This window comes from Phymastichus coffea, unplaced genomic scaffold (assembly GCF_024137745.1).
Source record: "Phymastichus coffea isolate CEN01 unplaced genomic scaffold, Cenicafe_Pcof_1.1 PCOF00034, whole genome shotgun sequence".
NCBI lineage: Eukaryota > Metazoa > Arthropoda > Insecta > Hymenoptera > Eulophidae > Phymastichus > Phymastichus coffea.
Window position 1 is genome coordinate 3,322,682 of NW_026706845.1, and position 26,386 is coordinate 3,349,067.

Genomic DNA, 26,386 nt, shown 5'->3' on the forward strand with positions numbered 1-26,386 from the left:
AGAAGAAAGATGAGCTTGTGATAGATCCTGCTTTACTATTCCAAAGAATTTGCGTGTGGAAAAGAAATGACGAAGATGTGCAAAAGTATTTAGAACACAAGTTGGCCCCATACCCACTGTCGATTTTTGATGAAACTGGTATCCGTAAAAACAAGAAATCAGATTTTTATGATTGTTTTACGCCAGAAGTCAAACCTCCGACATTCAAAGACTCAGCATTTGTTATAGATGGTGGTTTTTTGTTACATCGAGTGGTTTGGAATAGGAATTCGACGTATGGAAAAGTAGGTGATCAGTACGTTAATTATATCCAGAAAAATTATACTAAAAATGGTAACACTTGCATGATATATTTTGATGGTTATCCTGAAAGTGTAAATGACCGGGGAACGAAAAATGTAGAACGAATCCAGCGAAAAAAAAAGTGTACATCACCTGCGTATGCTGTTACTGATGATAGTCCAACAATCAACCAACGCAACTTTTTAAGCAATGATACAAATAAGAACAATTTTATTCAGTTATTGAAAAGAAAACTTGCCAATGCTGGATTTTTGGCAAACCAAGCAGAAGAAGATGTCGATGCAGAGCTTGTTCGGTCGGCTATAAACTATTCCAATAACTATCCATTTGCTTGCATCGTTGCTGAGGATGTAGACGTTATAGTTATATTAAGTCAGCTGGCTCATGAAAAAACTAATATTTAATTTCTACAACTAGGCAAAGGTAAAGACGCGAAAAAATTTTATCGATGCGACAGCTTCAAATACCCAATGCTTCAAAATTACGTTTCACTATTACATGCCTTTAGCGGCTGCGATACCACGTCTGCTTTTTATACCCAAGGTAAACTCAAATTCGTAGATCTTCTTAGGAACAACATGCAATTGCTCGATCAACTAAAAATATTTTACAACAGTACAGCAACGAAAGCTGAAGTTGAAAAAGCTGGCACAGAATTTATAAAATATGCATATGTGTCGAAACCAAATCACAATGAATTGTTAAACATGCTACGATTTACATGTTTTTTAAAATCTTCAGCTAAAAAAACTTTTAATTTAGCAACTTTGCTACCAAACGGAAGCTGCAATGAAATTTCATTCTTTTAGAGGGCTTTATTAACTCCGGTTGTGGGATAAGGATAAAACCATTATTGACAAAATGAAGCCTACCGACTGGGGTTGGAAATTCATTGATAATTATGGCCTCGCACCAGAAATGACTGACGACGTACTTGTACCCGACGAATTATTGAAAATTATTTCGTGTTTTTGTGCTACAGGGTGCTCTACTTCCAGGTGTGGTTGTAAAAAAGTTGGCATACATTGCACGATATTATGTAAAAATTGCGAAGGCAAAAACTCTTGTAACATCGAAATTGTAAGTACGGTACTTGACAATGACAAGGATGATAATGAAACTGAGTGATGAGCCGAATTTTGATACGAGTCAATTACTCGATTGTGAACTTGCTATTGATAGTAGCAGTAATATCGATGAGGATTTGTTTGCTAATAATAATGAAGAGGAAAATTGTACAGAGCCACTTCCTCAGAGACCAAAAAAGGCGAGAATTTGTAGAAAATAGATGTAAATTTATAAATAAATATTATTCTTAGTATCTACATTTCGAATTATGTATACAATATATAATAAATGGATTTATAGATATAAATTATAAATATCATTGTACCTTATTTCTAGCAATATGTAATGGTTGATAATAACCATACTATTAGCAAACCACAAATGCAAAATTTTTACAAAGAAAACCAAAATAAAAGCTTGAGCTTCGTTCAACTACGAACGAGCGCAGACCCCCCACCACAACGCCAAGCAGCTGCCGCCGCACCGTTTGGCCGAGCGGGCTAGGATTACTATTCTCTTTTGAATGGACCAATTGACGATAGAAAAATGAAAATTTGTGTTTAAGTTGAGTTGGGATTCGAAAACCTAGCGAAGTGATCAAAATTTGAAAATTTCAATCGATATTATCACAGAATCTAACAGACTTTGAATTTGTTTAACTCAGCTTGTAAATGTCGCATCTAAAAAAATTTTTTTTCAAAATACTCGTCTTTCAAAGGCACACATATTTATAATGTGAAAACATATTTTAAACAAATTTTTCAACGCCAAAATGAGAAAAAACTAGATGGAAAAATTTTTATTTTCGGTAAATGTTTTAAAAAATTATGTAAAAAAAATTTTTATAATTTTGTTTATGTTATTTATAAAAATATAACTTTTACTCTGCCGATTGCAACAAACCGTTTCTCAATATCGTTAATGTTCATAAATTTTGACGCGATTGAAAAAAAAAAATTTGTTTCCAATTTGCGCAGCCGCCATTTTAAATTTTCCAAATCTGAAAAAATGTAAATTTTTAGAAGTTTTCCCTCTATGTTTATCTATGTTTTGACCTCGATATTAATATTTTATTTATAATTACCAGACAAAAATATAATTTTCGAAAACTTTTTCAATTTTTGGAAAATTTAAGATCGGAAAATTTTTTTTTGAAAAAACTATTTACGTTATCTTCAAGAGCATAAGATTTGCTTCAATTTTCATCTCTACGATTTTTTTGTAAGAACATATCCAGAAATGACACGAGCATAAATCTCTTGAATTTTAGGTGGTCTGAGCTGTGCTTGCAAGCTGCGTCGCAAGCTCCAGCGGAAATTATTAGACAATCTAGGAGAGTGATGCTGGGTTCATTTAAAAATGAAAAATCAATTATGGGAATCTTTTGAATTTTATTTCCTTACTTTCCCGGACTAATAGTAAATCATCAATTAAAACTTGTGGAATATTGAAAAACATTTATTGGTGTGCTCTCTTCATTTTAAGAGTATTTCAAATATAATTTGAACTATATTATGCAACGGTAGTCGATTCAATTAATCGATCCGTTCGCGATTCTGCTTCTCATGCATTAGTTCGAACTATGAAGAGAGAGAGGGGGCGCGCGATCTTTTGAATAAGCAGTTACGCCTCAGCTGTTTACGTATTGATACCGCCGATTTTGTTTTGCACCTGGTTTCGCCGAGTGATTATAAGTTTTACTGGGACAATTATATGCGTGTGTGCAACGACGGTATTGCAGCAGCAAGCAGTGGTACGGAGGCAGCGGATTGCAACGGATAAAGGCAGATCTAGGCAGCGCAGCTGATAATTTGGAGGGCAGCGGGAGTTGATTCAGTATCTTCAACAATTACGACTGACCACCGTAGTTGCACCGCAGACTAGGTACACCTCCCTTCATTATCGCGTGACAAAATACATTTAGTATTTTGTCAATGATAATAGCGATATTTTTTTTGTATTCGCGCCGAGCATTAGTTAGCCACCCGAACCCACCGACTTCCCCGCGTGAGTAGTGCGCCGAGCGCGCATTCGACGAAGCAGCCGGTACAACAGCCGGGAGGTAAGTCTTCCTTCGACGAAGCGGCGGTTAGCTTCGCAACGTGGGAGCGACGATAATTTATTTGCTAACGGATATCAATTTATCACTGTACCGGTTGTGATTTATCCGAGTGATAAATTGATATCCGTTAGCAAATAAATTATCTTCGCTCCCACGTTGCGAAGCTAACCGCCGCTTCGTCGAAGGAAGACTTACCTCCCGGCTGTTGTGCCGGCTGCTTCGTCGAATGCGCGCTCGGCGCACTACTCACGCGGGGAAGTCGGTGGGTTCGGGTGGCTGGGCAGAGGAGGCACGTGTGCTTCTGCCCACGTCAATAAACAAGGCGGCCGATCAACTACAGACACCCTTTATTCACTTAACGATTAATACACATTCCATGAAGAAAGAGGCCGAGAGCTTTTCTGAATGACGCACTGCTCAGTCGCGCATTTACAACGCGCGATGTTTTGCCGTAAGAGAGAGAGAGAGAGAGAGAGAGAGAGAGAGAGAGAGAGAGAGAGAGAGAGAGAGAGAGAGAGAGAGAGAGAGAGAGAGAGATACGGACCTACTCTCGCACGCCTAATCTAACGTGACCTTTTCGCGGTTAATTACGTGTCGGGGAGGTTACTCACTTCTCTTCGCTGTAATTCCGCGCAAAATTTAGCTGCCAACTCTTCAATTGTCGAGCTCACGTGACGGTTCTCGTTGCCCAGGAGGCGTTTCCTCCTCTTGATCCTCTCGACACTCGTTAAATCCGGTGTCACTTGGGCGACGGCACTCACTCCTCGCGTACTTGCTTCGGTACTCCTATTCGATCTCATCTCATTATTATTAAAATCCTGTTCGCGTGCGTTAATCTTTCGGACCAACAAAGACTGTAGTCTTTTTTATGAATTAAAGTCAGTTGAATTTATTCGTTGATTGCGTCTTTTAATTTTCCAATTAGCTCAAGTAATTGTAAAAGGCTTAGGTTTTAATCCGATTACATCTAGGGGATTAAGCGGATTAGGCATAAAGACGAGCACACTTAAAATTCATCGAGTGTCACAAGGCACGTGACTTAAGGTGAGTTTAACTCCGTTCAATAGAAGAGAATTAAGCAAAATCATCCGACGTAAAGGCGAATACTCGTACAATCATACGTGTTTAACGGAGCGGCAGTTTGCTCTGCATCGTGGGAGTTTGTTCTTAAATAAATTTCTCATTTTTTTAGATAACCGCCCCCGTTACAATTATTATAATATAATATAATATAATAATAAAGTCGAAATTATAAAATAATTAGTTCTTATAATTATTATTATAGTTACTTAGTTATCATAAACTAACTTTATTATTGTAATCAACCCACGATAATATTTTTCCAATTTTTTGATCATTTGAAATTTAAAAAAATAAGGGTTGCATCTCTTATCGTCGAAACACTAGTTCAGCATTTACAAAAAACGTAAAATAGAATTCATTTCATAGTAAAACATTGATTAGAATTTGAGGTGAATCGCAAACTGCATTTTTAACGATAGACTTTGAGGGTGGATTTCACTAACTTAAAGTGTTTTTCCGCCGATAAAAAAAACACGTCTTACTTATTTTTCTTTGATCTATAACATATCAAAAGAATATTCAAATCGATAAAGTCGACTTTCCTTGTGGACCTTGATGACCTTAGATGAATTTGAATTAAACTCGATGGTCCTTCTAAGATCAACGGTCAACTTTTTTTTAAAGGAAACGGATATTTTTAACAACAACAATCAATAGAACGGAAAATTTTACTCAAATCTGTTATAAATTAACTCTAATCTATGTGAAGTTTAAACCTTCAAGGTTACCTAGAAACAACCATGTTCGCATCTCACTAATCTTAAAATTTTAACTCTTATAAAAAACTAATACTTTATCAGCTAATGAATAATAATTTGTAAACTAATACTTAAACAAGTTTTAAATTCCGAATTATTGAGTACAATATCCAAAGTTATAAAAAACTGTTAAGCTTCTTGTGCGCATGTGCGCCCACGCATACCACGCCACCTTCGCTGAGCTCAACTGCCGTGGAAACTAGCGCGGTTTCCAACCGTGATAGCCTTTGGTTTTAGAGCTCCCGAAATTATTATTAGAGTATTATTATTAGAGTATTATTATTATTATTATTATTATTGTAATTAGAGTATCATTAGAGTATTATTATTGTAAGAGAGATTTAAATAAAATAACTTTGTACTTTCCATTTTTAACTAAAAGTTAGTGTGTGAATTAATTTACTTCGATCCAAAATTCCAACAGGTTATGGGCCCAGCACGCTAACACTGCGCAACAAATAAAACTTATAGAGGTATGTCAATTGAATTATTAAAGTGTTAAAAAATAAAGAAAATCACTCGCTTAAGCTACATGAGCTCGCGACAAAGAACAACGAAACATTCTCCTTTGTGTAGTAGCTGGAAGCTCTATAAACAAAACAAAATAGAGAAACAATAGTGAAACACTAACACAGAATTAACACACTTTATATATATAAACTCAATATCTATACTTCTAAACATAACATTAATATATATAATAATGATATAAACATATATGTACATATAATTATAATTATGAATCTAGTTAAATCTTTTAGCAGAACGATATATTTTTTAGAGATACCTAGAGTCTAAACTAAAAATTATATATATATACTTAATAATATCTCCTGATAAAGTCGAGGTTGTTGCGCTAAGTACAGTCAACACCTCTCGCGACTTTGACAGTTGGTTGGATGATTGGTTTGATGTTGCAAACGTGAGCGATTGCCTCTCCCTAGTAATTTGCGTCATGTATGACCACTAGAAAAGGAGGGATCACGGGAGTAGTATCAGCCGATCAGATAACTAATTGTCGGCTTTCGAACCGTATCTGTTGGATGTACCTGACAGATATAAGGAAGAAACCTATTGATAGCCAGCTTTTTACAAACAATTAGACGAAACATTCGGTCATTTCATTTTAGATGAACAGCGAGGCTAATCGGGAGATGGGGGCGGCAATGGAAGGGGACCGTGTCGTCGATCAAGAATCAGAGGCGAATGATACAGGTAACAAATACTATATGTTTAGAGTTTTAGAACAGCTATCGAACAATCATGGAGAAATAGAGTGCGGATCCGCGATTAATCAGAGTTTTGCTTTAACAAATCAGAGTTAAGCACCGAATGTTTATATGGAGATATTGTTCCTTAGCACCTTCAACTATGGCCAGCGACACCACAATATCCAGTGTTGCGTCATCCGCACCCGATACCGCTACGGACGACCGGGGCCCCGAATTCGTCGTGCCTTCAGGCCCCAATCGACACACGGCTGCCAACAATGCAAGGGCAAGAAACCCTCGCATGATAGTGCCCCTCAGGCCTCCCCAGAGAACTGGTGCAATGAACGCACCACCTAGGGAAGACCTGAACACCCCTTACACCAACCGCCTCGAACAGATAATGGAGTCTGCGGAGAAAGTGGTGGAGCTTCAGGTCAAAGCGTGGCCCCAAATTAATGAGGCAATAAAACAAGCCAGGGCAATCCTGGATGCTTCTCTCGAGTCAAAGTGACTCGAGATAAGAAGACTCGAGGTAGGGTCGAACTATAAAAATGCAAACACTAACACTGGCGTGATAACCTCTTCGCCACTTTAAAACGGTGGGAATCATCCATTCTCCATCGACAGAATTTTAGACCCTGAAATCAACATAACCTCCAATAACACTAGAGCCCCTGATATAACTGCTAGAGAAAACGAAATTAACCCTGATATTACATATACTGAGGTTAACCGAAATAATCTTACCAGCGACATTAGCAGTCAATTAAATCAAACCTTTGGTGCACTAGCTAAAACAATAGAGAGCACTAATTCTACGTCTAAAGCATCCTTCAAAAGAGATTATACCCTCACATCAAAAGCTAATGTCAATGTATGGTTAGATCGGTTAAACTCAGAACTATCAGCAAAAGAATTATTAGATGTGATAGATTCAAACACTAGACCTAAAAGAATTTTTGATATTAATGAAATTGATAAAAGAAATAGACTGGTTAGAGATATTATAATCAATCATCTAGATGAGAACTATCACAAGATAATTCTCAATATTAATGATCCCAAAGAAATATTAGCAAAGATTAGAGAGCACAGAAGAATAGAGGCAAACACAGATGATGCTAAAATGAGGGAAGACCTGTACAACATTAAGATCAATAAGAAAGATAAAGTCTCAGTATTCTTGGATAAATTTGACTCCATTATTAGAGAGTATGAACTCTGTGATACAGCTATTCCTCTCACTGACGCGGAGAAAACGTCTGCCTTTATGAAAGCTATGAAAGACACGTACCCCCCAATTAGAGAAATGGAAATAATCACTAAATAAACAAAAGGCAGAGGAATGAATATCGAAGAGATGAAAAATTTCATTCGACAGCTGGAAGCTGACTTAAGGAGCTCTGGCATCTTGGAGGGAGCCTCTGCCAATGTCGCGAGAACTGACGCTGCGGCCGCAGCCGGTACTGGTCCCAGCGGTGGGGACAAGTTCTTCAGATGTGATCGACACAATGTTGATCACATCTCGGACTCTTGCCCACTGATCCAGTATAGGTTGTGGTTCTGCTATATCTGCAGAGATTTCGCGCACCACACGGGCAGAACTTGCCCTCGTGGAGATGGATCCCACCGAGGTGGAGGGTACGTTGCCAATAAAAATAATAATAGAGAGCTGAAAGAATCTAAAGAAAAAGGTACATATAGAGGTAACGGTAATAACAAAAGAGGCAAAGGTTATTGCGAAAACAATAGAGATAACAAAAATCGAAACTCTAGGGTCGCAACAATGGTAGAGTAGGTAAACGGGGCGCAAGCAGAATTTATTACCCAAGCGAAGACAAAAAGAAACAGGAACTGGCGAACGCTGCAGTCGCACATACTGAAGGTAAGAATAACATTGATAAAGTAAACAATAAGATAACCTTCTTCTTAGATTCCGGAGCGACGGAACATATTACAAATAAAGCGTTCATCTTGCGCAATTTTAAGAGAAGCTCAGGAACTTATATTAAGAATGCGAACAAAAATAAATCGGCTGATATTGAGATAGATGGAAAAGGAGATCTGTACCTTAAAAGTTTAAATAAAGAAGGTCATACCATTAGACTATCTAACGTTCTAGCTGCCCCTGATATATCAGAAAACCTAATGTCCCTTAGGAAATTTGTCGACGCCAGATTTAGTATATACTTAGATGACAAAAACTTAAAAATATTGGATAAAAATGATGGATCTATATTTCTAACCGGGTACTATAAGAAACCAAACTGGCTAATTCAATTAGAAGTAAAGAACAGAATCGAGAACCCGGATAAACAAACATACAATAAATATTCTTGTAGAGCACGATTAATAACATTAGAATATTTTTCAAAAGACTCACAAAATATAGAGATAGAAAACAGTAAAAATATAGATTGATAGATTGGGAGGGAGATTATTACGAATGAATCTATACCTATACTTAGCCAATACAGAGACTTTGAAAACTACTCACTAGATAACCTTAAAAACGAAAAACCAATGGATGATTTATTTACATCATTCGAACTCGAGAAAAGATACTCAGAGGAGTTAGATGAAGGGATGCTGTGGCATGTAAGATTGGGACACCCATCATATGACTATTAAATAAAGTTACAAAAGACAAATAAAGATCTTCGCAATGTCAAATTCAATGAAAACATCAAAAACTGCGAAGTTTGTATAATGTCCAAAATGAGCAAACAATCATTTAAAGAAGTTAGAACTAGAGACGACCATCCACTTCAACTAACTCATACTGATATAACAGGTCCCTTCAAAACAACTACTTATCCTGGTAGGAAAAGATACATAATAGTCTTTGTGGATGACTTCTCGAAATTTGCCAAAACATATGCTACTGTCAACAAATCCGAAGCAAGAGATTGTTTAGAAAACTATTTAAACACAATAAGAAACTTAATTGGGAAGAATCTTAGAGCTTGCTATGTAAGAGCAGATAACGCCAGAGAATTTACAGGAGGAGAATTTTTAGAAGTTATGAAACGAGAAAACTTAGAGTCAAATTTCTCTAATCCATACACACCACCTCATAATGGTACTGCTGAAAGATTCAACAGAACAATATTAGAAAAACTAAGATCTCTAATGATAGATTCTGGATTACCAAAATCGTTATGGAACTTAGCCCTGGAAGTAGCTGTAGATGTGTACAACAGAACTCCAAATTCGTCCATAGAGTACAAAACTCCTTTAAATATAATATCCCCTAACAAGAAAAGCCATTTAGAAAAGATCAGACGCTTTGGATGCATAGCTTATGCAAAGAAACCATTATCTGAAACCAAATTATCGGAAAAGGCCATAAAGGGAATTTTAGTAGGACAAACCAGCAATGGATATATACTATGGCACCCTCAATCCGGAAAATTAATTCTGACTCAACACGTAAAATTTAGGGAAAAGCTAACTTACAAAAACATGGATAAAAATGACGAAATAACTAAAGAATATAATCAATATTCGAGTTCTACTTCCGAAGAATACCAGAATGATACACTAGAGACAACTATACGAGGTGTGTTCAAAAAGTAAGGTGACTTTTCAAATTTCACTGGCAACGTAATTTATTTAATTTGTTATGTTGGTACACTCTTCCCGAACATCTGTACCAAGTTTCAAGTGTATAGCATTTTTTGTTTGGTTGTGAGAGGCGTAAAGGTTATAAGTGTTTTGCGTGCTCGGCGATTTCCTGCTATCGAAAAATATGGATCAAAGGATTTACATCAAATTTTGTGTAAAAAATAAAATAAAGTGCTCTGAAACACTTGAATTGTTGACGGTGGCATACGGTGAAACTGTTCTGAGTAAAGAAAATGTTTACAAGTGGTACAATCTTCCAAGATGGCCGGGAAGATGCCAATGACGAGCCTCGCTCTGGACGCCCAAGCATGTCAACAACTGATGAAAACGTTCAAGCAGTGAAGAAAATTGTTCTGGAAAATCGTCGAATCACTATTAGAGAAGTTGCTGAGGATGTTGGTATATCGCTTGGCTCGTGCCATGAAATTTTTCCTAACGTTTTGGGCATGAGACGTGTGTCAGCGAAGTTTGTTCCGAAATTACTAAATTATGACCAAAAGAACCGTTGCATGAGCATCGCTCAAGAACTGTTGAATGACGTGAACGACGACTCAATTTTACTCAAAAGGGTCATAACTGGTGACGAATCATAGGTATATGGTTATGATATCGAAACCAAAGTCCAATCGTCCCAATGGAAGAGTCCAGATGAGCCAAGACCGAAAAAAGCACGACAAGTTCGATCAAATGTCAAAGTTTTGCTCACTGTTTTCTTCGATTACTATGGCGTGGTGCATCAGGAGTTCTTACCATATGGACGTACGGTCAATAAACAGTATTATCTTAAAGTTATGTGCCGTTTGCGAAAAGCAGTACGAAGAAAACGCCCAGAATTGTGGAAAAATAATTCATGGCTTTTGCATCACGATAATGCCCCTGCTCACTTATCTTTGCTTCTGAGAGATTTTTTGGCCAAAAACAACACCATAATCATGCCTCAGCCACCATATTCAGCGGATTTGGCCCCATGTGACTTTTTCTTGTTCCCAAAACTAAAGAGACCTATGAAAGGACGGAGATTTGCAACGATTGAAGAGATAAAGACTGCATCGCTGGAAGAGCTCAAGGCTATACCGAAAAGTGATTATGAGGAGTGCTTTGAGGATTAGAAAAACCGTTGGCATAAGTGTATTGTATCTGAGGGGGATTACTTTGAAGGGGAGAACATAATAATTGATAAATAAATAAATATTTTTTCTTAAAAATACAAAGTCACCTTACTTTTTGAACATACCTCGTAGATGTATTCGATACAGTTAGTTCTGAAAAACTAGATAAATTAACCGAATTAGAGCCTACAAAAAACAATACAAAGAAAATTAAAATTAGTAAAAGAAAATCAGAAAATAATAAAGAAACAGAGAGCCAATCTAGAGTACAACCTAAGCGCGTTAGTAAAATAAAACGAGATTATAAAGCGATGGCTGAAGGAAAGGCTAACTTGGTAGATAATATTTTCGCGTTCTTGACCCGATGTAACGAAATTAAAGTTTTAGGAGAAGATGAAAAAGATTTTTGTTTAATTGCTACCCTAAACTCAGACCCAACCAATTATAGAGAAGCTATGGAACCTAAAGATAAAATGAGCTGGACTAAAGCAATAAACGATGAATTAGAGTCCATGCACGAAATCAACGTATGGAGTATCGTAGATAGACCTACGGTAATTCAGAAAGGCAATAAAGCCAACATAATAGATAGCAGGTGGGTATTCAAAAGAAAAATTGATTCAGACGAAAAAACAACCTTCAAAGCTAGACTAGTAGTTAAAGGATTTAAGGATACTAATGAGTACGAACTTAGAGAAACTTATGCACCCGTATCTAGACTTTCCATAATCAGAGCTGCATTTGCTATAATCAATAAATTAGAACTTGAAGTCTGTCAGTTGGATGTGAAAACTGCATTCCTAAACGGCGAACTAGAGGAAGAAATATATATAGAAATACCTGATGGAGTAATAATAAATAAATACGCGAAAGAAAATAAAGTTTGTTAACTACATAAGGCTATATATGGATTGAAGATAAGTCCTAAGAAATGAAATCAAAGGTTCTCAACAGAAGTAGAAAAATTAGGTTTACAGAGAGACATAAATGAACCCTGTTTATTTACGTACAGAAAGAATGGCATAATGATCTTGCTTATTCTATATGTAGATGATATACTTCGAGCTGAAAATAACTCTGATAAGATTAATGAAATCAAAAGAGACCTAAGCTTAGTGTTTAAAATGAAAGAATTAGGAGAACCTAAAGAATATTTAAGTATTTAAATCACTAGAGATAGAAAAGCTAAAGAAATAATGCTGAGCCAAAGCAAATATACAGAAATGATACTAGAGAGATTTAAAATGGATGAAAGTAAACCACAAAATACACCTATGATAACTAAACAAGTCAAAGTCAAAAATGATAAGAATATAGAGAAAGCGGAAAAACTTGGAAAACCAGAGATTCCTTATAGAGAAGCTATAGGTAGCTTAATGTAATGCTTAATGTAAGCTTAATGTAATGTAAGCTTGTTAATGTCACAAAACCAGACATTGCATTTGCTGTAAATTTATTAGCCAGAAAACAATCGAACCCCACTATAGAAGATTAGATTGATGTAAAAAGGATCATGAGATATCTTAGAGGAAGTTCTGATTTAGGACTAACATATAGAGGTGTTACTGAAAACTTAGAAATATTTACAGATGCAAGCTTTAGAGACAATGCAGACTCATCCTTGACAAGTGTAATGGTTGCTCGATTATTCGGAGACTCCATTATGTGGAGAAGCCACAAACAAAGTGTAATCAACCTCTCGACCTGTCATGCGGAATATTACGCAATGAGCGAAGCATGTCAGGAAATGATTTCATTAGATAAAACTCTTAGAGACATGTTAGGAATAACTATGTATCCTATAATTATAAGATGCGATAATAAATCTTCAATCAGCTTTACACAAAAGGAAGGAAATCATAAATTAAAGAACTTTGATGATTCTATTGACGAAATTATTATTAACTTAGAGAATAGAGAGAAAACAGGAATTAAAAATAAATTATCTAAAGTACACGGAAATTATATTAAGCAGTGCGTAACTGAAAGAAAAGTTAAATTGATTTGGGTACCGTCTAAAGAAAACCTAGCAGATATATTTACAAAGCCTCTTCCTTTCGATTCTTTTGGAGCTCTTAGAGATAATATATTTAACCATTGAATATGCTCGAGATAATTTTTGATTATTTATAGACGCGGAAATCAACGGGTCTAGCTGAACTGCTCGTGATTTCGCGCATATGCACACAAGGGAGGGAGTGTTAAGCTTCTTGTGCGCATGTGCGCGCACGCATACCACGCCACCTTCGCTGACTTCAACTGCCGCGGAAATTAGCGCGGCATTCCAACCGTGATGGCCTTTGGTTTTAGAGCTCCCGAAATTATTATTAGAGTATTATTATTATTATTATTATTATTATTATTATTATTATTATTATTATTATTATTTTTTTTTTTTTTTTTTTTTTTTTTTTTTTTTTACAAGGAGTTGCGGAATCCTTTTTGCGGATTCCCCTTAGTCTTGATCTAAGGAGGTATGTGGGACTCCCCAAAAAAAAAAAAAGACAGGCCTACCCACTAAACCGCCATCTCCTTGTTGTCCTTCCCCCAGCCAGGGACTATGTTGATATTACTTCTGACTGGGGGTTCTGTCTGTGTTCCTTCGTTCGTATCGTTTTACCGTGCGTCGTTACGTCGCGTCAATCCGTCTGCTCAGTCTTCCTTCAGACAGTCGTCCGCGTTCTTACGTCTTAGTATGGTTTCCGTATAGGTAGCGACTAAACGCCACCATTCGGGTTTATGCAGCATCACCTCTACAATGTTATCGGGGGTGATGTTGCCAACTGTTGTCTCTAGTTCTCGTCTGAGTCTTGTCCAGCGGTCGCACCCGAAAAACGTGTGTTCCGCGTCGTCTCGTTCGTGTCCACAATACTTGCAGTCGGGTGTTCGTACTCGGTTCATATTGTGGAGGTACCGTCGAAAGTACCCGTGGCCCGTCAAGAGCTGGGTGACGTGAAAATTCACATCACCAAAATTCCTTCCAAGCCACGGTCTCACGTCCCGTATCAGTCGTCTCGTCCATTTGCTACCTCGTTCTTCTGTCCATCGGTCTTGCCACATTCGATCGTCCTTTCGCGTTCAACGATTGCCGCGTTCTTTCGTCCTATGTCTGCGCTGCTCCCATAGATCCTTTTGCGTTCCGAGGCAAGAAGATCCACGGGTATTACGCTCGCCACCACCAGGACAGCCTGCGCAGAGACTGTTCGGTAGGAGCAAGCGATTCGCAGAGCGCCCTGTCTCTGTACCATCGTCATTATCTTACAGTACTTCTTTGTCTTCAAGGAATCTGCCCATATTTCCGCGCCGTATAAGAGGATCGAGTGAGCTGTCGCCATTAGCAGTCGCCGCTTTTCTGGTCTCGGTCCCGTCGTGTTTGCCATCAGGCGGCTCAAGGATGTTATCCTCTCTGCCGCTTTTCGGGCTGTCTTCTGTATGTGAGGCCAGAAGGTCATCTTCGTATCGAGGGTTACCCCAAGGTACTTGACTTCCCCTTTGGTCTCCGTTTCGTATGTACCCACTCTCATGGGTAGTATCGTCTGTATGCGTCTTTTCGTGAGAAGCATAAGTTCCGTCTTTTCTGTTGCGAGTTGCAGTCCGTGTTCTGTCATCCATCGTCCAACTCGTCTCATGGTCTGGTTCAACGTCAGCTGCGCCAGCTCGGGAGATCTCTCCGTGATCACCGCCGCCACGTCATCAGCGTAGGCGACGAGGGTCACTCCGAATGGCATCCCAAGCCGAAGCAGACTATCGTATAGACCATTCCAAAAGTCGGGTCCCAGTATCGACCCCTGAGCCACCCCAGCGGTGACCTGTCTCGTTACCTGTCCTTCGATCGTCTCGTACGTTATTCGTCTGTTTCTCAGATAATCCTCCACAACCCGAACCAGGTACGGTGGAATCCGAAAGTTGCTTTTCAGCGCCTCCAAGATATCCACCCACCTGGCCGAGTTAAAAGCATTTCTGATGTCGAGCGTCGCTAGCAGCACAATGGGTCGCGCCGCATGGCAGTGTCTGTCTAGTTCCAGGAAAGAATCAATCACCTTTTGGATCGCTCCAATCGTCGACCGACCCTTCCTGAAGCCGAATTGCAAATTTGAGAGACCCCCTCCGGCCTGTATCGCGTCCGTCAGTCTCGGTCTGAGTAATTGTTCAAAGAGTTTACCAGTAGTGTCAAGTAAACTCAACGGCCGGTAGGCCGAAGGAGTGCCAGGGTCGCCCCTACCTTTTGGAATAAGAACGAGCCTCGCCTCCTTCCACCGATCGCTGAACGTTCCTGTCGTCAAGCACGTATTGTACAGGTCGAGAAGTATCTCCGGCCGTAGACGAGCCACGAGCCGAAGGATCTCGGATGATACTCCGTCCGGTCCCGGTGCCTTACCCGTCTTCATCGCATTCGTTGCTCTGATGAGCTCCTCAGCGGTAAAAGCGGGGGGCATTTGTGCGTCCACGTCATCCATCACGTTTGTCCTAATCGAGTGCGTCGGGAACAATCCGTCAACAATCCGTCCTGCTGTTTCGGCATCTTTAAGTTCCGGTGAGACTCGGGCCCCTAGTTTCCCGGTCACAATCTTGTAGCCGGTTCCCCAGGGATCCTCGTTCACCTCCTCGCAGAGCTTCCTCCAGCATCGCGTCTTGCTGTCCCGTATTGCTTTCGTCAGTGTCTTCCGTGCTGTTTTGTATATGGCCTGAAGGTTTTCCCTTTCGGGTCCACCTCCAGCCCTCGTCGCACGTCGCCGATTTGCCAGGCATATCTTGCGTAGCTCGGCTATTTCGTCCGTCCACCAGTATTGTGGTCGTCTTTTTTGTATCTGTCGTCGTTTCGTCATTGTGCTGGTGCACAAGTTGTTTATTAATTTCGCCGTCTCGTCTGTCAGTCTTTCCGTTCTTCGCCGGCCCGTTAGCTCAGGAGGAATCTTCGACCCCGGGGCTGATGCCGCCGTCAACTCCTCCGAAAATTTTTGTCGGTCAAGTTTGTTAAGGTTCCACCGCGGGGGTTGGTGGATTCTCGTTTGTCTCGTTTCTGTTCGTCCCGCCACTTCGAAGACGATGTATTGATGGTCGCTGGCTGTATAGTCCTCGACCACCCGCCACCCCCTCAGCCGTGACAGGATTCTGTCCGACGTCATCGTCACGTCAGGGATGGAGTCTCCAATCCCTGGTCGTCTGTACGTCGGCGTGTGTCCCGTATTTACTACTGCTAGGTCCAACCTTGCGGCCATTTCCAGCAGCAGTCGTCCACGTCGGTTCGTTTCGTTCATTCCCCACTCGATCGCCCTCGCATTAAGATCCCCCGCAACGATGACATCTCCGGGCAGGTCCCTGATCCCGTCCTCTAACAGCGTCGCCTTCCTTTCGAACTCCGCCGCGGTGCAGTTGGGTGTCAAGTAGACGCTGACATAAGTGACAGCGCCGACTGTAGCCCAGACGTAGTCGTCCCCGACTCCGCGGTTGGAGACTCTAAATTGAGCGGCGCCCCTTACCCAGATAGCAGTGGTCTCTGTCCTGTTTGTAATGTATGTCTGGGACATCCTTTTCCTGTATGGTTCACACAGGATCAGAATATCCGCGTCATGTTCGTCGGCTATCTGCGGTAGGAGCATGTCTGCAGTCCTACTTCTATTCAAGTTTCCTTGTACTACTCTGCCCGTCTTCCGGCACGCCTCCTGCACTCCTCCAGCGCGGCCCGGAACACGGCACACCTGCCGTTTCCGGCGAGGTGGGCGACGTCCCCATGCCCGGCCTCGGAGCACAGTGGGCAGACCGGTTCTCCTTTGCATTCCGTCGCGTAATCTCCGGATGCGCCGCATTTGCGGCAGCATTTTGTCCTGTCCTTGCCCGTACATTCGGCCTTCACGTGGCCGAAGCCCAGGCACCTGTAACATTTCGTCACCGTCAGTCTTTTTCGGACGCGGCAGTGCACCCAGCCAATTCCGATCCGACCGCGCCGCAGCAGCGCCTCGGCTTCTCGCGATTCCATTTCGCAGACCGCCATATACTGCTCAGCGCGGTTAGGACCGAAAATGTGGACCCGAAAGTCTGTGTCTCGCCCAGACTCTCGTCTGAGCGCGTCCGTCACGTCTTCCGGAGTCGCAACGCAGTCCAGATCCATGATCTCCAATTGTACCTTGGAAGTCATAGCCCTGACACTGCCCGCTTCCCCGATGGCCTCCTGGATCTGTCGCTCAAACACGTCGCGTCCGTCTGGTTTGTCTGCGTCTACCTGCAGCTTCAATAGGCACAGACCATTCTTAGTCTTCCTCAGGGTCGTCACCTGTACGTGACTCTCCTTCGGATTGATCGTTGTCCGGATTTTTCGGTCGATATCGGAGTACGACGCGTGTGTCCCCGGTTTAACGAGGACAGCGAGTCCCCTTTTCTGGTGGGCCGGTCTGTCCTTGTCAGGTCGATTCCTTGCGTCCGTTTTCTTTTTTGTTTTTTTCCGTGTAACGGTCTGCCAGTCTTTGGTCGAATCTGTCGTCGGTGGCCTCTTTTGTGAGGGCTCCGGCGTGGTTCCGGTCAGCGAACGTTTCCGTTTCGTCTGTGGCGTCTCTGCGTTGTTGTTCGTCGTCGTGCTTGTCTTGTTGCTGTCTCGTCGGTGTCCTTCCGGAGCTGTGTCCATCCGCTTGTGCAGCGCAATGTCCACAGTCTCGAGAATTGTCTTGATTCCAGTCTTCACTGTCATATTCATGTTTTTTTGTATGTTTGCTGCTTCGGCCATTTTTGTCGCCGTCTCTTGTATTAGCCTTAGCAGTTCAGCCATGTCTCGTGTTTTGTTTATCGTGGGTGTTCGTCCTGACGTCTGTTCTTGGTTGTCTGTGGCGGAGGCGTAACTCACCCCGCTGCCGCCACTTGATACACTGTCTGTCCTCTGTCGTTCTGGTATGTTCAGTGTATTTTTGTTCGTATCGTTTCGTTTGGTCCTCCTCTTCGCCATGCACAAGGTGCGGCCCTCAAAATCCTTGCCGCTGCCCGTGGCCACCGGGGCTTTCACCCGATCGGAACCCGGGGTAGATTCTCCCTGAGAAGGGATTACCACTTGAGGTAAATCAATGTTTTCTTTGTGCATTTTCCATAGTTTTCTGTCCCGTTATGCTAGAGGTCCCTCGTGGTCGCGACTCCACGAACCGCGCTGGGACAACGCACGGCCCCTGAGGTCCCCCCCCCTGTGTGTTTACCCTGTGTGTTCAGTATTCCCCCCTGTGATGTGTGCGTGTATGTAAGTGCCCGTGGGCAAAACCGGGCTTCGTTCACGGGGAGAGCCCGTTTAGAGAGATCCCCTTCACTCGCTTTCGGGCGGCTCCGTTTATAGGAGTCCCCTACCATTCGCTTTTCGGTAAGGCCCGTTTATAGGGTCGCCGAGCATTCACTTCCCCGGTTAGCCAGAAGGCGTGTGTGTGTGAGTGTTTGCGTCGTGTGTGAGTGTGTATGTGTATAAGTGATTAATGGTTGGACACATCGGCAGAATACCATTATCTTTTGCGTCATTTGTGAGCCATATCTTCCTCTTGGCCGTGTCCGTTATGGCGTTGCTGCTCAGAGCATTGACGCGACGGACATCGTTTCCACCGGGCACGTCGTGGACGTTGGAAGCTAGCATTTGCCCAGTGAGGTGTTACCACTCACTAGACCAGCCCGGCATTATTATTATTATTATTATTATTATTATTATTATTATTATTTTTTTTTTTTTTTTTTTTTTTTTTTTTTTTATGGTGGTAAAAAAAACAGGATAAATCCTCATGGACCATAACGGTTGGAGTGTGACGGCAGTTCACCGAAGCTACCCACCTACACTCTCCCACCTGCCGTGTGACGTGACTCGCTGATCCTCTCAGATCGGGCTGTTTCAAGCGATCTATCAATCGAACGCAAGGAGCCTCCGGGTCGTCGAAGACCAGCTGACCGCCCAAATCCCGCTTCTCTTCAACCGGAGGGTAAACCATCCGGGGAAGAGTAGTAAAGTCCACCTACACCATTCTCCAGCGGGGAACCGCGTAAGCATTACTTCCCGCTGGAGAACCGCGTCAAGTCCTCTCGTTGTCCACGGGTCCTGTATCGTTTCGTTACGTCCGTTTATTCACATTCATCCATTTGTTCATACCATTTACTCCCGCATTCTTCTCGTCTAACACTCGACTTCCAGGCAACCGTCCGCCTTTTTCCCTCGTAGGATAGTCTCAACGTACGTTGCCGTTACCGTCCAGTAGTCTTTGTCTTGTAGCATCTTTGCCACAATGTTGTTGGGCGTGATGTTTCCAAGCGTCGTCTCCAGTCTTTGCCTTTCGTCGTTCCAGTGTGAGCATTTGAAAAATGTATGCTCTGCGTCATCACATTTGTATCCACAGTATTTACAGTCGGCGCTGTTAACTTTGTTTCTGTCAAACAGATATTTCCTGAAGTACCCGTGGCCGGTAAGAAACTGGGTCAGGTAAAAATTCACTTCCCCAAATTGCCTCTCCGTCCACGGTCTCAGGTCGTCAATGAGTCGTCTAGTCCATGCTCCGTTCGTGCTCATCCTCCATTGTTTGTTCCAGTCCGTCATCGTCCTAGTTCTTTCGTCCTGGGCAGCTTCCGTTCTGGTCATGTCGCTGTTTCGTTCGTACACGCGTTTCCGCTCTCTGGCGAGCATGTTTATCGGGATAACCCCCGCCACCACCAGGACAGCCTCAGCCGAGACTGTCCTGTAGGCGCAGGCTATCCTCAGTGCTCCCTGTCTTTGTACGTTTGTCAGTCGTTTGCAGTATTTCTTGACCCCCAACGCGTCGGCCCACACCTCCGCCCCGTAGAGCATGATCGAGTGGGTCGTTGTCATCAGTAGTCGTCTCTTCCATTGTCTCGGTCCAAATGTATTTGCCATAAGACGACTGAGAGCGGAAGTCCTCTCTGCCGCCTTCCTCGCTGTCTGTTGTATGTGCGGCCAGAAGGTCATCTTCGTATCTAGGGTCACCCCCAGATACTCGATCGCCCCACTGGTCCGCAGCGATACCTCTCCGACTGTCATGGGAATCAGGGTATTAATCCTGCTTCCCGTCAGAAGGATGAGTTCTGTCTTGGCCAGGGCAAGGCTAAGTCCGCGTTCAGTCATCCATCTATTGATTCGTAACATCGCGCGGTTCAGAAGCATTTGCGCCAGCTCCGGGGTACGGGCTATTATCACCACAGCCACATCATCGGCGTAGGCAACCAGCTCCACCCCCGGTGGCATCGGTAGTCTTAGTAGTGCGTCGTACAGTATGTTCCAGAAGTCGGGTCCAAGGATTGAGCCTTGGGCGACTCCTGCTGTGATTCGTCTGGTCACTGTTCTGTCGGTCGTCTCGTATCGAATCCATCTGTCGTGTAGGTACTTCCTCATCACCCGCATCAGGTATTCGGGAACCCTGAAAGTTTGTAGGGCCTCCAGAATATCCCCCCACCGAGCGGAGTTGAAGGCATTCCTGACATCAAGAGTCGCGAGAAGTACTATTGGCCTCGCTCCGTAGCACACGAGCCTCGTCCGCCGAAAGGCGTCGGTCACTTGTCGAATCGCCCCTATAGTTGAGTAGCCCCGTCTGAATCCGTACTGGTTTCCTGCAAGTCCTCCGTTTGCAGTTACCGCGTTCGTCAGTCTTGGTTTCAATAACGCTTCGTAGAGTTTACCCGCTGTGTCTAGAAGACTCAGGGGCCTATAGGAAGACGGACTATTCGGCTCTCCTTTTCCTTTATGCAGGAGAACCAGTCTAGCAGTCTTCCATCGTCTGGGAAAGATGCCCGCACGTAAGACCGCGTTATACTTATCCAGGAGGAGTCCTGGACGTACGCTCACGATCTGCTGGAGGATCTCTCCCGGTATACCGTCTGGTCCGGGTGCCTTACCAGGCTTGATCGTGGACACAGCCTTAATAAGCTCTGCCCCGACAAACTCTGGCACTGTCGTCTCTTGTTCGTTCGTCATTTCTTCCGTCTCTGGTTGGTTTGGGAAAAGTCCATCTACTATTGCTTTCATGGTGTCTTTGTCTTTTGGTTCAGAAGGGCCAAGGGCCCCCAATTTCTTGGTCACAATCTTGTAGCCAAGTCCCCAGGGGTCCCGCTCCACTTCTTCACACAACTGTCTAGCGCATCGGTTTTTACTGTCCTTTATTTTAGTAGTCAGTCTCTTACGTGCCATCTTGTACGCTGTCGATAGTTCGTCCGCGTCTGGTCTGCTCTTTTTCCGTGCGCGGTTCATCCTCCGGCGGCAGGCAATGCATTCCCCACGGAGGAGGCCAATCTCGTCCGTCCACCAGTACATTGCTCGTTTGTGTGTTCGGCCCTTGCGTCGAGTCATCGTGGCGTCGCACAGTTCCGTTATCAGTTCCGTTGTCTTGTCCGTTATCCATTCGGCACGCTCCCGCAGACCAAGCTCTGCCGGGACAGACTCGGCGGGTAACGGTGCCTCCCTTAGCAGTTTGTCAAACAGCTCTCTATCTTGTCGTCGTAAGTTCCAATACGTTGAAGTCCTGTCTCTATTATTATTATTATTATTATTATTATTATTATTATTATTATTATTATTATTATTATTATTATTGTAATTAAAGTATCATTAGAGTATTATTATTGTAAGAGAGATTTAAATAAAATAACTTTGTACTTTCCATTTTTAACTAAAAGCTAGTGTGTGAATTAATTTACTTCGATTCAAAATTCCAACAAAAACAAAGTTTTAAAAGGAAACATTATGTCCTATATTGGTAACGTAATACGCGCACTTGACAACGAAAGACAAGAAACGGTAAGTTGACTAAAAATAAATGCATTTGTGGAAGGAACAATATTATCCAATTGAAAGATTAAATATCCTGAAACCGTTTGTAATTCAGATTTAAATGAAATATAAAACAGAAAATCATCTGCAGATGTGAAGGTACCAAATGCAAAGAAAGAAAAGTAAAGTCATTTTAAGGCATTGACCATTTGTAATGGAGATCTGTAATGTTAAAAATCACATGAAACAACAATATCTAAAAAGTCAACGAATGCATTGAAAGAATATAAGTTACAGAGTAATCATCGTAAAATATGAAACGGTTTTAATAATCTAAAAGATACCAAAGCAGATCCTGTTCTCATGACTAATGAAACAAAAAAGTAGATAGAAAAAAAGAATGTTCAACAAAGGAAAGTAAATTCGACGATAACCAACATATTAAAGATATTGTTAACAGTAGTAACGAAATAACATTAATTAAATGTAGAAATTAAATAAATCATGATTATTGACAAAATCTATAATGAACTAGAATAAGAAATAAAAGCCCACCCACAAACAAGGACATTCGACTCGATTCATAATTTAATCCACTTTGAGTCTATTTCTCAATTCTACAAATGATAATTGAAATTCATTAAAGTTGAATGAATCTTAATCTACATTAATTTTTTTTTATTCCCAAATTAATTTTGCATATTATAATAATTAATTTCAGAATAAAAAAGTATTGTTCGTTTCTAAGAATCATCAATGCATCGTCTAGATTTTAATCTTGACCAATTGAGTGACATAACTGATCTAGCTCGTATAAATAGTCTGTCATGGTATGCATTCACAAATATAAGTTGAGTAAAACTGTGTTAGACGACGTCGGAAGCGAATTCTACCTTTTTAACTCAGAGATATGAATCATCATTATTATCAGTTTCAAGCTCGTAGACTTCTTAGAAAAGAACTTTCTGAACACGATAAAGATCACTTAGGATTGAGTAACGCATTCTACCCCGAAGCTGCGTTTGAGAGCGAATACACCTTTCATCACACGAGATCACCGACATTATGCGTTGCACTTCATCGATCTTTATCGTATTGGCGTTTCTGTTTACGGGGGATCATTTAGTAAATCGGTGACTTTAAATAAAAACCAATATTTATTTAAATTGTTCTAATTTATTTTCAACATAGTCTCTTTTTACTTCTATACATTTATTATATCGGTACTCTTGTTTATGCCTTCTGAAAAGTAATTTTTATGAAACTCCTCAAAATGCTCATTTGTCGCTGCAACCGCCTCTTCGTTGAATGAAAATCTTTTACCCACAAGTTGATTCTCCTCTAATAATTCTTCCACTCTAGAGGTGATCGATTGATATTATACTACTTAAGTCTTAAAAAATTGTAGCCATGCATTTTTCGTACAATTTACGCTTTTTTCGGCACAGATTGACCTAGCCCAGTCCACATTTTTAAATAATTTTTCGTTTCTGGTGGACAATAATGAATTCATGTTTCATCAACAGTAACGTAGCGTCGCAAACACTCCTTTGGATTATGATGAAACATGTTCAAACATTGCTCGGACGTAACCACACGAACTCGCTTGTTATCAGCTATGAGTAAGCGCGGCAACCATTTTGTAGACAACTTTCACATGATCAAACATTCACGTAAAATGTTCCATGTGCATCCTACTGAAATGTTAAGAGCCTTACTAATCTCACATATTTTTATTTTATCTTTATTGATCACATATTTTCACTTTATTTAAACTTTATCAATAGTATCTTGAGTAGTCTCTTCTTTTGGACGGCCAGGACGCTCTGCATCACTTGTGCTCTTACGGCCACATCGAATTTAAGTAAACCACTTTTGAACCATGCTATATGATGGAACAGAGTCTCCGTAATATTTCTTGAACTTTTCTTCAGTTTCTTTGATTTTCCCCGCAGGAAATAATTTTTAGTAAGCACATAAAACTAATTTTTTTCCATGATTTTGTATATATAACGAAAAAGTAAATTAAAATGACTGTAAAAATTTTCTAAACCAACATACTGATTTGAAACTTTGTGTACTTGTACTAGATGGGACTCTTTCACAGCGTAAAATACGTTACGATAATTTCAATATCTTCCGAAAAGTTACAGTCTTATTGAGCTACCCTCGTATCCTGCGTCGTCTCAATATGCTTCGCGATCAAGTTGCGCAACGCGTTCAACCGTAGCAACCAGTCCTTTCAGATCTGCCGATCTATCTTTAAGATTGTCCCACGCTTTTCTACTTCGCGACGCAAGTTTTTAACCGATCTTAGGTGCTGCTCGAAATTCAAAAACACCGACGAAATCTTTATTGATAACCGAATCGCTGTATTAATCACGTGCCTGAATTCGTGTAGGTATTGGTCATTGTCGCCAACGTTCCGTTTACGCGGTCTACTGGGTCGCTCTGCTGATAGTAACCAGGGTAAAACATGTGTTCTACGTCATGAACCTGTAATGTTTTCTGAAAAACCTTACTTTTATAACCCTGTGTATTATCGCTCACGAGATAGTCCGACATCTTCCATCTAAACAAAATTAATTCTTCCAGAGCGCCAGCGAGAGATCTTCCGTCGGCCAAACATTTGGTTTCAGTTCAATCCATTTGGTAAATAAGACCTGAAAGACCACCATATAACGAAATCGATTATTACTTTAGGGTAGCTTCATGAAGTCAGTGGCGACGACCACCCCAGGACGTCCCAGAACGTGTTTTCCCTTAACCTTTTGGCGCTTGTTTTTTGACTTTATACTTCCGACATTTTAACCATTCCACTATGAAATTCTTAACGTCGTACCAAACGATCGTACGTCTTTTCCTGTTCGTAGAAGTAAAGAATAGCTTTATTTTTGCCTAGATAGTTGATATCGCCATATGTCATTCAAGCGCAATTTGGTTCTTCTATTGCCTTGCCTTGGGCTGACTTAACTTCGTTTGTTATTACTTTAATATTGTTAACTTCAGTCATTTGATCTATTATATCAAAAACTGTTTCTATGGGATTATATTTTGTAATGTTTTTATCAGGTGATCATTCCGGTTCTGAGTGTAATGCTTTTACAAAAGTTATTAATTTAAAACTCTTGATGTAGGGTCTATAGGAGTCGTCATTGTTTATATCTAGTATAGAATTATTGATTTTTGTATTATGTTATTTAGTGAATTTGTTGGCTAGTTTAATTATGTTGTCTATTTCTTCGGTGGGTCTGTTTAGCATTTTTTTATAATTGTAAATGGTCATTCTAGCATGTGATTTATTATTGTATCGTATAGGTTACAATTATCTTGAGCATATATGTATGTTCTAATTAATATGTATGTTCTAATCAACAAATGTAGTATGTTGTTTGGGAAAATTGTATTCTCATGGACTTCCGATGTCAGATATTCAATTCCATTTTGCCATTTTTCTAATGATATGAGTAAATTCTTGCAGTTGTATTTATCTTTCATAGTTTTCTTACTCACATGTAATAACTTTTATTATTCTGTTGTATCCATAATTTGAGTTTTGTTTTCCTAGTATGCAAATTGTCTATTAATTTAAGTTCTTTAGGTAGTTTGTTAAATATTGTAATAGCCCTGATATAACTGTTTTTGAAACTGATTTGTCTCAATCTTCTTGGTACTTGTAGACTGTTGTTTCTTGTTTTTATTGTTGTATCTTATGGAAAGTTCATCGTAATAGTACAGTATATTCAACCATTTTAAATAATCTATTTTGTAAGTTTTGTAGTCCTTTAATTCTTCCAGAATAAGCTCCTCCATATGCAATAATTCCGTAAAATGCAATCCTGTGGAATAGGGCAAAATAGATCATCCTAAGCACTTCCGTGATCATTATTCTCGATAATTTGTAAAAAATAAAAGTTAAATACTTGGTTTTTTTGCATAAATTTTGTAAGTGTAGGTCCCATCTCATCAAAAGTTACACTAGGTAGTTTATGTAGTCTTCTCTGTGAATTATTTTACCTTGTATAGAGATATTCAAGTTTTTGTGTGTGCTATTACAGTTATTTCCAAATTCAAGATGGGCTGTGTTATAAATGTTTAGTGATAATCTATTTAAGGTTAACCAGTCACCTTCTTTTTGGAGTTGATTATTCATCTTTCTTTCAACTTCTATTCAACTCCTACCAAATGTGATAACTGCTTTATCAACTGCAAAAGATAGGATTGAATTTCCTGACATATTCGAAAGAATATCATTTATGTAAAGTAGGAAAAGTAGGGTTCCCAGGATTGTTCCTTGTGGTACTCCCATGTATACTGTTTCTGGTTTACTAAGGTGGTTATTTATTTTCACAATTTGTTTTCTGTTGGTCAAGTAACTTTTAATAAGTTTATAAGCTTTTCCTCGTATTCCATAATAATATAATTTATTTAGCACTATGGTA